The sequence below is a fragment of the Mauremys mutica genome, chromosome 8 (assembly GCF_020497125.1).
Source record: "Mauremys mutica isolate MM-2020 ecotype Southern chromosome 8, ASM2049712v1, whole genome shotgun sequence".
In the NCBI taxonomy this organism is placed as follows: Eukaryota; Metazoa; Chordata; order Testudines; family Geoemydidae; genus Mauremys; species Mauremys mutica.
This window is the reverse complement of record NC_059079.1, coordinates 84,872,010-84,885,740: the sequence shown is the minus strand read 5'-3', so window position 1 is coordinate 84,885,740 and position 13,731 is coordinate 84,872,010.

The window sequence follows — 13,731 nt, the reverse complement described above, 5'->3', positions numbered from 1 at the left end:
GTCAATTATAAAATCAAGAGGCCACAGATATTCTTATTGCTTTAGGTTTGTTTGTTTAATTTCCCAACTATTTGCAGGAGTACATGCTATTTTTCAGATAAAACTAGAACTATTTGGGTTTTCCTTTTAGTGCCCTTTATTTAGTTAGTTAGTTTCTTTGTCTATTATGAAGAAAGGGCCAGAATGTCAACCCCTTATGCATATTGGTGGGCAGCTACTCCCATGAAATACTCTCATTTCATTGGAACTACTTGTATAACTGCTCAATAGTGTGAGTCAGGGGTTCACCATCTGGCCCAAAGTGATAAGCTAAACAATACCATTTCATAATTGTAATGCGCAAGGTGTAGTGAAAATTTATCACTAAGAGTATCTACATTTTTGCAACTTCTCAGTTTCTCATCTCAGATCTGAAGAAGTGGGATTTTTTTACCCATGAAAGCTTATGCCCAAATAAATGTTAGTCTTTAAGGTGCCACCGGACTCCTTGTTGTTTTTGTGGATACAGACTAACACGGTAACTCCCTGAAACTCTAAAAGAGTGACATGTATGTCACGCCAAGACAGTTTTTGCAACTAATGAAGCAAAATAGCACAACTATCTCTTAGTTGTCAGTCTCAACAGGCAGAATTATTTTACACATAGGAAGCCTCAGCCAGACTTCAGAGGAGTTGCACCTACTCATACCAGCACTGAACTTATCCCTGGGTGTATTTCAAATTACGGAATGACAAAGCCTTATTCAAATGTTATTTACTTACTGTGAACTCAAGCAAACCAAGCCAACCCTTATAAAATAGTTAACAGCATTTATTTTGTTGTGTTGCTTACAGCATTTTTTGCTACCTTGCTTTCTGTCTGTCTCTCTTAGGTGTTTTTATAGCACCCATCACTTCAAGTGAACAGTGAGAAAGAGAGAGAAGCCAAACTGACATATAACCCACCACCAACAACAAAAAACTGCTTTGAACTGTAAAAGCACCACCCTGAGTATACAGCATGGTAGACCCACTAGTGTATGGGATGAAAGCAAGCCATTTGAGGAAAGAGTAAAATGGGCCACTCTGATGAAATATGCTGATTTCCAGTCTGGACCAAAAGATCCAAATATAGTTTTTCTGCTGGCTCTGGTTCACCCACTCTCTCCTCTTCCCCTCGTGATGTTTACAAGACTATTGCTGTTTAAAGGTAGAGTAAGGCATGGATTGACATAAGCCTCAAATAATCACCATTAGAGGTGGCCCAGTTGTATTCCCCACAAATTAATTAAACAGTAAATGTTGCTGCTACCAAATAACTTATTCAAGAAGAATTTTTCTTGAAGCATTCCACAAGGGAGCTGCTAGTTGAGCTTCCTATTGTCCATCCCTTCAACCAGGAGCGGCTCTAGCTTTTTTGCCGCCCCAAGCCTTCGGTGGCTTGCCTGCGGGAGGTCTGCCGGTCCCGCGCCTTCAGTGTACCCACTGCTGAATTGCCGCTGAATCTGCGGGACCGGCAGACCTCCCGCAGGTGCGCCGCTGAAGGCTGCCTGACTGCTGTCCTCGCAGGGACCGGCAGGGTGCCCCCCACGGCTTGCCACCCCAAAGTGATAAGCTAAACTTGGAGCGCTGGTGCCTGGAGCCACTGCTGCCTTCAATCCCCTTTCCTCTCATCTCTGCATTATTTTTGGCTTACTCCCATTTTTTTTGTCTTGTGCCTCTGCTGGATATGCAACTGCACACAGCTGTTGCATTACTGTCCCATTTCACAGTTTGTCCCATTTATTCTAATACTGCTATTTCATACACATTTTTTCTCCTTTCACATTCACCTCTACAGTTGCAATGAATTTTGCTGACATTCAGTTGTTTAAGCAGATGAATACACTGATAATATGATCTTATGGCTGGATAAGTCTCCGCACTAGCTATAATGCCAAACAATTCAATATATCTGTTCTAAACTGGAAACAATGTATACTTCATAAGCATGTGTCAGCTCTATACATTTCCTATGGAACTGTCATCAAACATGCCATTATTGCAGACAATGGAGTCATTCAGCACAATGGAGGTTATTATGGCAAATGTTAATAGTGTCATTTGCATATGCAAACACAATAGCTACGAATGAGACTTCTGCAAAATCCTGCACAAAGGGATTGCAGAAGCCAGGGGTAAAATGCCTTAGTTGTGTCTTGAGGGACCTACAAAATTCCACAGGATCTGCTAGAACTCTGAGGAAATTTAAGAACTTATTTAAATACATGTGATTAGCTTATCCACTTCCATAAAGAAGCCTAGAGAAAGTGAGAAAGGGGGCTATGTTATGGAGTTCCCAGGTAACTGTCTCATCAGGTGGAAAAATTTATTATTGCTGTGGAATAGTCAAGAGGCAACCTCCCAACATCATGAACCTGTAGTTACACAAGGAAGGGAAGGCGCCATAGAATGTGATTGTATTGACAGTTTCTCCCATTCCAACGACTGGATAGTAGTGACCATGACAGTGTCATTTACATTTAAAGGTGCTTGGACTTGGAAATACCCTGAGTCATCAGGGAATGCTGCCATAGGAGTAGTTGGCCCCATGCTTTAATCCCACCTACTCCCAGTCACTTCCAGCTGAAGAACTTTCTTGTGGTCACAGAAGGGAGGATTGTTCCACAAAACTATTTTATTCTATAAAGTTTCTTCTACTGTCCTTGTCACTGTAGTATTTGAACATGCTCCATTGTATATTATATGACAACATAGTATCTGTCTTGTGGTTCTTTCTCTCTCTCTCTCTCCTAGAGTGGTGGTGTGTCTGATTTTGGTAGGAATTTGTTTTTTTAAATGTGCACATAGCTATGTGATAATGTTAAATAAGGTCAAAGGAGTGTGTCTTACACTTGGAGTAGAAGATGGTGTGGTTTGTGATGGTCCTTATTTCCAGTGGGAATATATTACAGTCTCAGACCAGCCTCTCACACCTCTTCATCACTGCACCTATCTCCTCCTCCAAAAGCTCTGTCTTCTGCATGGATGTACTTTTTCTTCATGGTCAACAGCTCCATTATACGTAAGGAGTGGAGTTGTTAAGCACGATCTTCATCTCAGAACTTTAGGCTGTTTTAGATATGCTGGGCCTAGGCCATTGAGTGACTTGAAGGACTGAGACCTTGAAGTCTGATATGCTCCAGGAGGCCAGGATAGAGAGCAAAGGACAGGTTTTATGTTCTCAGGATAGCCAGTGTTGCTGATGACAGGGACGGCAGGTTATATGAACTCAAGGTGCCCGAGCACCAGGAATATTCAAGGCTGGGGGCTGTGCTCCTCCAATATTTGGAGCTGGGTTTCTCCCCTGGCTCTGCCTGGAGCGCCCTCCACCCCCGCTCCCCAGAGCGTCACCCCCGCTCCCCCACCTCGGAGCTTACCTGCCTGAAAAAAACCAGCTGGTGTCTCTCTCAATTGCTTGTGCTGCGGCTGCCTGCTGCTGCTTCTGCCTAAGGCTATAGAGAGCAGCGGCCGGCAGACTGTTGGAGCACCTCAGGAGGGGGAGGGGGAGAGGGAGAGAGGAGGCACGCACCTCTTTCCTGTCCCCCCGCACCCACCTGGAGGAGATGCCAAGGGGACTTCCAGCCAGGAGATGGACATTTGGAGTGGACCTCACTCACCTGAGCAGCTGCTGGGGCTTCAGAGAGGTTTGAACCTGTGATCCACCCCCTCCCCCTCCCGCAGCCCCCATTCCTGCCCAATGCTGGGCAAGGGGCAGCCCCATCCCCAGTGAGGCTAGGACGAGGGGCAGCAGGCTGCTGCAGGGGAGGAAGGAAGCCACATGTGATGGCACTCCCCCCCCAGCACCCACCCACCCACCACAAGGGATATGGGGGAGGGGGGCTTCCTAGACCTGAGCACCTGGGGCTTGGGTGAATTTTGTGACACCCTACCACCCACCCCCAGCCACCACACTGCAGTCTCCACTCCTGCCCCACGCTGGGCAAGGGTCAGCCCCATCCCCCATCCCCAGTGAAGCTATGGTGAGGGGCAGCAGCAGGGGAGGCCACACGTGATGGCAAACCTCCCCCCCCCACCCCGGTACCCACCATAGGGGAGGGAGGTGGGCTTTCTGGACCCAAGAGAGGCCCTAGGAGCATGTGCAGTGACAGTGGTGCAGAGTGAGTGTGCTTCTGGGGGGTGGGAGAGGGAAGAGGAGGGGTCCCTCCCCTGGAGCTTGCTGCTGCCAGTGGGGGGTGGGGGAGTCCTCTCTGGCCCTAGCCCTGGGGCAGCCTGTCTGCACCTCAAGTTCCTTATCCCCAGCCATGCCCCACCCCAGAGCCTGCGCCCCCAGCACCCAAACCCTGAGCACCCTCCTGCACTGTGAACCCCTCATCCCCAGCCCCACCCCAGAGCCCTCACCTGAGGGGAAAAACGTGCACCTTAAATTTGGTGGTCAGTTTGGAGTATCATTATGTTTAGCACAATACTTGATTATTTTACACCCTTTAAAGTACATAACTAGTTGTATTCAGGTGTTTCGAAGTGGGAATGTTCTTAATGTTTTCTCTGAATACTGTGTGGGTGCCTCAGTTTCCCCTATGCATTTCTCAAGGATCTAGATGGTGGGATAAGGGTGTGTGATTGTTGTAGAGCCCTAGAGAGCCAGTGTGATGCTGTCTGCACAGAGAATGGCCGAAACCCTGTCTCTGGGCAACTGGTGGCCTTGGCCGCTCTCCTGCAAGGTGCCAACTGAAGGTGTTGGAGAACAAAGAGATCAGATGGCCTCCTAATGCCTGGAAAAGAGACAAAGACCAGAGGAGGGAGTGTCAGTGCCTGTGCGGACTTCCGGGAAGCGCATGGTGTGGAAGGGGGTGCTGGGATGCTTTGGAGCTACTCCATACGAAGCCAGTCAGGACTCTGGAGGAGCCTCCTCTCTCTGAGCATACTGTCTCCAGGGCAAGAAGCTTACACCTTCCTGGGTCTGACCTCAGAGCATTCAGCTTGCCCTTCCATACCGTGCGCTTTCCGCAGCGAGTCTGCCCAGGCAGGTCCTGGGGCAACCACAGGTCCCTGCACCCCAACTCTGCAGTCAGACGTGACTCTCAGCCAGCCGGTAAAACAGAAGGTGTATTAGACGACAGGAACACAGTCTAAAACAGAGCTTGTAGGTACAGAAAACAGGACCCCTCAGTCAGGTCCATCTTGCGGGGTGGGGAGCCCAGACCCAAGTTCTGGGCCTCTCCCCATTTCCCCAGCCAGCTCCAAACTGACACTCCCTCCTCTGGCCTTTGTGTCTCTTCTGGACAAGGAGGCCACCTAATCTCTTTGTCCCCAACACCTTCAGCTGGCACCTTGCAGGGGAAACTGAGGCACCCAGACAGTATTCAGAGAAAACATTAAGAACATTCCCACTTTGTCACAAGAGGTGCAACAAAATATAATACCGTATATTGAAGCAGGCAAGTGCTCCTTCTGACTTTCCACTTTTAATCGACCCTTGTAATCTTGTGGTGCCAATGTGGTGTAGCTTCATTTTATATCGTCTTACAGGGTTGGAGCGGGGGGGCACCACCATTTTGGGCCCCCCCAAAAATTATACAAACCTGCCGCCTATGGCTGATGAGCTGAACTTCTGCAGTATTGTCTACAGTGGGATTTTCCTAAAGGCTGGTGGCTTCGTGCCAAGGTAAATTATTTGGCTGTAGTCCGGATGGGATTACCAGTTTCTTTTCTCCTACCAGTTCAGATCCGCTATATCACTTTCATGCACAGAGCAGAGATCTTCTAGCTCTTTGTTTTTCCCATCCTGTGTAATAGGATGTACTTCTAACACTTTGAGCCACCATCCCAGTTCACTCAGGTTCTAATTTAGAGATCATTTAGGGTTTCACTGGGATCTCCATGAGCAGCCAGATTCTTTTGTATATTCTGCATGAAAAAAGTTTACACATGATCCTGGTCCCAAATACAGTGTCTTATTTGTGTCATCACACTAAATTATTGACAAGAATCATTAAGACTGCACTTGTGAAGTACTTCATTTAAGACACAAACTGGTCAGAATAAGAGTTGGATGAATGTACAGAAAATGTGATATTAATGGAATTGTAGGTCTAGGCTGTATGGTTCTGAAACTGCTGAACTGGAAATAAATTCTTTGGTGGGTATGTAGCTTAGTGTGTTTACAACACTGAAGAGACAGGATTTTTTTTCTGTTTAGGGGGATGTTGTCCAATCTTCTGCTTTCTTAATGGAATTTGAAATCTGTCATTTCTTTTCATTTCTGAGGACCAGCTTCTCTGTCAGCACAAGTAAGGGAATAGGATGGTTAATATCTGCTCCTTTCACTGGTTCTGTAGAAGGAGATATTGTAGGTCCTGCAGTTAATAACTAATGGCTGTTATTTTAACTGTATGGCAGTAATGTGTTTCTCCTCCCCACACAAAGAAATATATTTTTCTACAAGTTAAAAATAGTAACACGGGTCATTTATGGGGCTGTGTGCTAGGCATTTCAGTGTTCCACAGTAGATTATCAGATTTTATTTAACCTAATAGTTTCCTTAGGATGCTCACATCTTGATGTGGTATTTTATATTTCTAGACTTATTTTTGCATCTCAGATGGTGCTGTGATTTCTCTTTGCCTGGATCATTTTTCAGAAATATTTAGAATGATGGTCCACTTCACCTGTTCCACCTTTTTCATTCTTAACCTTTAAATTATCTGCCAATATGGGGTGACTATTGTGTTGAGCATAAATGACAATGGTATTGGCTAGTACCACATCACATTTCATTATCTTTAATAGATCTGGTTGAAGATAAGGAAAAAGTATTCACTGATTTAATTATTCAATGAAAGTTGCCTTAATCAAATGTAGCTAGTCTAAAAATCCACAAAGATTTGAATAACATTTTTTTCAAATAATATTTTCAACAAAAATTCAACCAGTTCTGAAATTTAATTTCCCCAAAAACTACAAGAAGTAATAGTTCATGATGACATCTTACTCAACAAGAGAAAGGTTCATAGAAACGACCTGGTATCTACCACTAAGCATGAAATTCATGTCTGTCATCACTATGAATATTGGTTAGATCATTTTTTTCCAACTCTGTTCCTGCGCTTCACACTTCTCAAGGTGATCACTGAGCTTCGGGATTTATTTACCCCCAATTGTTCCTTTTGTATTTGTACTTCTAGTTAGCACTGAGCCATGCAGTTCAGTTTGACACAAATATGGCAGTGGTATTAGTAAGGGTAAAGCTTGACTTATAAGAAAAGCTACTCCAGAGAGAGAAGAGGAGACTTGGGCTAGGCACAAGTATAGATAACTTTACCATGTATTTATACGTAACAGAGAACCTCAGTAAGCTCTCCTTTATATTAGCCACGTTGAAAGCAGCATTTATGTACTGAAGCTGTTTTTAACTACTGTGGTATAGCACCAGCACATCAATGCTGTTATTTTTAACAGCATTGCTTTTCATTAGATGTGGCCTTCACTTGTGAACTTATTATTCTCACTTCTATCTATTTTGTGTGTAAGTCTACTATCATATGAATATTTAAGTACTCAGCATAACCTTACCTATGAAGTCATGACCAGCACCTCCATAACATTTGTGTTATGCTGTAAATAAAAGCAATTCTGACAACATTTTCTTCAGACTCTCGTATCCTGAGTGCTAGAATATTAGAGTATTTGTGACTCTGTGGTTTGACAAAAGTTGCCTGCAGCCATAACACCTTGAGCTATGATCCCATCAGGCTGGACAAGATTAGCAGCCTGATGGGATTAGTGTATCAGGACTTGGATGTGAGATTGCCAATGAATATCAGGTGCTGTGGGAAGTGATAGTCACTCAGTTGGTCTCCATTCTTTCCAATGAGTCTGTGCTGCTTACATGACCTGACAGTCTAGCACTGAGTTGCCACCCATGGTGATCCTAGTTCTCCCCTCACTCACAGCTTTTAGGTAACTCGATTGGCTTCAGTGTATGTGCTGCTTATTTACATCTGTGTGAGTGGATAATCAGGGCTCATGTGTTTTAGAAGAGACAAGAAATAGAGAAACTAACCATGGTGATTATAAAGATTCTCACAGCACCTATCCAGAGTCAACTTTTTAGTAAGTACCTTCAGCCTACCTCACAGTATCCTGTAGTTTGTTGGGTACAGATCTTTATTTCCTGACCTAAATTATTCCATAGTGTAGCTAAATAGCCTTAGCTAGCCATCTTTTCCACCCCAGTGATCCATATTCATCCCTTATCTTCCTTATATAGTGCTTTGAGGGTTTACTGATGTTTACAAAGTGCTGGAGATCATTGCATGATAGAGGCTATGTGTGTGCCAGGTATTATTAGATTGTACTTGTTACCATGTTAGGCTACTGCATATAATAATTATCAATGGCAACTCCACATTCCTGGTGTGCCTATTTTTCTTGCTCTGCAATGTTACCAGCCAGCGATATAATGCTCTCCTGCCAGCCATTTGCCTTCTTGTGTACATACCCATCTCTTAAACCCAAGACAGCAGCATCACTCCCCCTTTTGCCAAATAGATCAATAAAGTGAATCCGAGAGCCAGCATGCTCCTTTCAACTGGGAAGTATTCGGGTAGAAGAGGAGAGTCACCCTTTGCCACCTGGGGCTAGCTCCATTTCCTACTAGAAAAGAGCTTTGGGTCGTGTTAACTCTAATATATATTGTAAATACTGGTAATTTGATTTAAGTAAAAATAAAACTGATTCTAATGCAAATGGGGAGCAAACTGTTCACCTTCTAGACTAGCTAGCCTGATGCTTTACCCTGGTGCCACAAGTCTCTTCTTCAGGGATAAAGAACTGGTAACAATTCAGTGTACTTAGTGTGGGACTGAGATGTTAGCAGGGAGAGGTAGTATCACAGCCCTGTCAGTATTTCAGTATCTTTACCATAGTGTAAATAAAAAATAAAACACTGAAGTTTCTTGTAAGAATTCAAGTTTAGTATTTCCTTTGCCATGGGGGAGAGGGAAGGGGGGAGAATCTTGTTATATTTTACAGCTCATTGATTTGTGGAAGTAAAGACCTATGATCAAATCTTTGCCTATGTGTTTTTTTTTCCTCCATGCAGGTTTCAAAATGATCTGGAGGCTTGAATTTTCTCTCCTTATGGATTGGGTGGGGGTTGGCCAAGAAGAGTTTCAGTTCTTAAAGAACCAGGGTTATTTGCTTGAGGCTCTGTGTCTGTGCATTGCTCCCTGGCTCCTACACATGAGCACCATAACCTCCTTGCCTTTTCATCTCTGGACATCCAGTACAGCTTCAGTGGGAGAACCAAAGGAGCTATTTCTTTGTAGTGCTTCTCCCCCACCCAGCTGTGGGTCCATCACTTTCCTTTTTGTCCTCTTGCAGAAGTAGGGTAGGAAGCGTTTGGCTTTTGATTATGAGTGGTATTGAACTGCAGCAAAAAGATACAATATACAAACCATTAGTAGTTCAAAACCGGATTGGTTGTGACATACAGCTGAGAGTATTACTTAAAATGCTTCTGGAAGGAAATTGCAAAATAGTTTGTTTTTTTAAAGAAATTAAAATATCAACTAAGAATTTAAACTAATATACTGTATATGCTTTTTATCCTTTGGCTAGTGTATATCACTAACATTTACCAAGTTACAGAAGTATGAAACATAAATATTTGGAAAGTACAAAAGCAACAGAACAAATTAAAATAAAACTAATAGAAACATAAACACGTAAGAATGACCATACTGGATCTGACCAATAGTCCATCTAGTCCAGTATCCTGCCTTACAGCAGTGGCCAGTGCCAGATACTTCAGAGGGAATGAACAGAACAGGGCAATTTATTGAGTGATCCATCCCTTGATGTCTAGTCCCAGCTTCTGGCTGTCAGAGGTTTAGGGTCATCCAGAACATGGGGTTGTATCCCTGCCCACCTTGGCTAATAGCCAATGGTGGACCTATCCTCCGTGAACTTATCTAATTCTTTTTTGAATGCAGCTATACTTTCAGCCTTTACAGCATCCCCTTGCAACAAGTTCCACAGGTTGACCATGTGTTGTGTGAAGAAGTACTTCCTTATGTTTGTTTTAAACATGCTGCCTATTAATTTCATTAGGTGACCCCTAGTCAGTGTGATATGTGAAGGGCTAAATAACATTTCTTTATTGACTTTCTCCACACCATTCATGATTTTATAGACCTCTTCATATCCCCTGCTAGTCATGTCTTTTCCAAGATGAACAGTCCCGCTCTGTTTCATCTCTCCTCATATGGAAGCTATTTCATCCCTAATAATTTTTGTTGACATTTTCAGTACCTTTTCCAATTCTAATATATCTTTTTTGAAATGGGCTAACCAGAACTGCATGCAATATTCAAGGGGTGAGCGTACCATGGAGTTACATACTGGCATTAAGATATTTTCTATTTTATTATCTATCCTTTTCCTAATTGTCCCTAACATTGCTAGGTTTTTTGACTGCTGTTGTAGTTTGAGCTTTCAGAGAACTTTCCATGATGACTCCAAGATCTCTTCATTGAGTGGTAACTGAGCTCTTGTCTACACTACTGAGGTAAGTCGACCTAAGTTACTCTACTCCAGCTACGTGAATAATGTAACTGGAGTCCACGTAGCTTAGGTCGACATACCACGGTGTCTTCATTGCACTGCATAAACAGGGAATGCGCTCCCCTAAACTTATCTTACTCTTCTCTGGAGCTGGAGTACCAGAGTTGACCAGAGAGAGCTCTGCCATTGATTTAGCAGATCTTCACTAGACCTGCTAAACTGACAACCGCTGCATCGATTGCAGCAGCGTTGATCTCCCCGGTAGTGAAGAAAAGTCCTTAGATCCCATCATTTATTATGTATAGTTGGAATTATGTTTTCCAATGTATATTACTTTGCATTTATCAACCTTGAATTTCATCTGCTATTTTGTTGTCTAACCATCCACTTTTATGAAATTTCTTTGTAACTCTTTGCAGTCTGCTTTGGACTTAACTATCTTGAGTAATTTTGTGTTGTCTGCAAACTTTGCAACCTCACCATTTACCCCTTTCCCCAGAACATGTAAAATATATTGAACAGCACTAGTCCCACTACATATACTTGGGGGACCATCTCCACTATGAAAACTGACCATTTATTCCTTCCCTTTGTTTCCTATCTTTTAACAAATTACTGATCCATGAGAGGACCTTTCCTCTTATCCCATGCCCGCTTAAGAGCCTTTGGTGAGGGACCTTGTCAAAGGCTTTCTGAAGATCCAAGTACACTCTAAGTACACTCCACTGGATCATCTTTGTCCACATGTTTGCTGACCCCCTCAATAAATTCCAGGAAATGGGTGATCAGACTCCCCTTCAGACCAGTTTCTCTCCATAGAAGTCTCTAGGTGTTATTGCTAAGGAGACAGTGACATGAAAAAAGCCTTACCCATAAATATGACAGGAGAAATAATTAGGTGAAAACATAATCACCCTGTATTAAAAATGGTCAAATTATCTGGGAGGCAAAAACAAGAATGCCAACCTAACCACAGAACAACAGTGAGAAAGGAGGTAAATTAGAAAAACAGCAGATAGAGAAGAAACTGTTGAGGAGGCAAAGTGATGAAACATGCACACAAGATTAAAGGATTCAGACCCAGATGTTCAACTAGAAATCACCTCCTGAAATGATATCCTGAACTAACGGATTCCTGGTGAAATATTCTCAAAGAAGAAATTTCATATTATTAAGCATGATTTACGCCCACTAGTGTGCAGCACACTTTTGCCCTAATGATTCAATTCATAAAATGTGATACTGAAACTAGACAGCTCAATGAATTATACTGGATTGGCTTGCTCAGGAAATGAGATATAGAGCATCTTGTCTGTAGGCCAAGAGCTTGAAACTAGCACAGATCAGCTATTACCAAGTGATGAGTCAGTGGTCTCCATTTAACTACCCATGGACCAGTACTACTACACCTCCATCAGCTGGCACCACTTTATTGATATTCTCAGCAGATAATCCAAGGACCCAGAGTGCAAGGAGCTGGTTTGGATCCTGTCACTGCTGCTGTAGCTTGTATCCCTTCTGCAATGGCTCCCTGAGCCACAAAAGTAACACAGAATTGCTGGGTTGCAGGAATGCCTCAGCTACTCACGCTTCTCTTCCTGATTTGTCTTGAAACATCCTGTGCCGCAAGCAATGTGGCTGAGCAATGAGCGGGAGTTATAGCAGCCCTCTGGTCCCTTTGTGACAGTGTAGCAGATCAGGAAGAACTGATCCCTGGCCTATGTGCTCAAGTGGTGAAAGGCAAAGATTGTTTTTGCTGGCTTGTGCAACAAGCAACAGGAAGTCACTGCTGGGGGTTTTCTACATGCGGTAGTCACATAATTCTGAACTTGAGGCATATAGCCAGCAATTGCTTGTTATAAAGGGCTTGGTTTGAATATAAAGAATTGTATTGCAGTGGAAACAAACTGGACCCAGCAAGGATATTAAGCTTCTAATATTCCTTCTTTACTCAGTTAAATCCATCTAACAGTTTTAAATTTGTGTGTCTAAAAGTTTTCAAAAACCTTTTGCTCTTCTCAGTAATTACAGACATAATCCATTAGATAGTGTTTTAGCCTTTGATAGAGCTATGTGAAAAGTTAGGATTAAAAAAACAACACCCTGTTTCTTATATTATAAATTATAACAAATGTAACATTAAAAATCTTGTCGACAATTGCCTAAAGTCCCAATTCAGCCTTAAGTTTCTTTTTCTTACAATCAATTTAAACACTTTCTATTATCTCCCAGGATCAAATGAATCAATCAACATCTTATACATCCTTGTGGATCCTCAATCATGCTTGCCGAAGGCAATAGAAATCAAATAAAAAACTGCCTCTATGGGCAAGGGGGCTATAATTCAATACAACAGAATATACAGTAGTAGCAAAAAACCTACCATGCATAAACTGGAATACATTGAAACTATTTGTAGCAAATTGTTTCTTTTTAAGTTTGTATAGGGATTTACTCTATCTGGTCTTTTAACATCTGATTTTAAAGCATTCTTTCATTTTGATCTGAAAAGTTCTTTGTCCCTCTTGGTTTTATAACCCAAATTTTATATTCCTAATTACAATTTCATAGATTCCTGCTGGTTGTTATAACTCTGTATTTACAGCTTCTATATCCTGGTTTAGATCTTTTCTCTGAGGCGCTGGGGAGGGAGGGGGTGGAAGTTCTCCCCCTCCCTTCTCCCATGTTTAGACATGACTACCAGATGCCAGCTAAGTAAATCTTGGGAAATTAATATATTATTTGAAACGTTTTGTTTTTATAGTACAATTTTGTACTCACCTGCATTCAAAATAGCCGGCACCAATGAAGTCTGACCAATCCAACTCACCATTGACTTTTTGCCAGGTACCTGAGTTGGCCTTGATTATCACATGGACTATTAAAAAGTTTAATGTTCTTATGTAATGTTTCAATTAAACAAAGTGAGTGAAATGGAGTCTTCAGAGGAATTACAATGGAGTGAATTTGGCCAAGTTTACTGAAGCTGTAAACAGAAATGGTGAGGATAGTTTTAGTGGATTCCACTCCATAGCCAATGGAAACTGCAGAATCCACCTGATCCAGATAGTTTGAAATCAGAGGGGAACTATTAAGTCATACACTGAAGGAGCCATCTTGCTTATCTAATACAATAAGGTGACAGTCCAGTACCCTGTGTAGACTGGGAGTTATTTCTGCTGA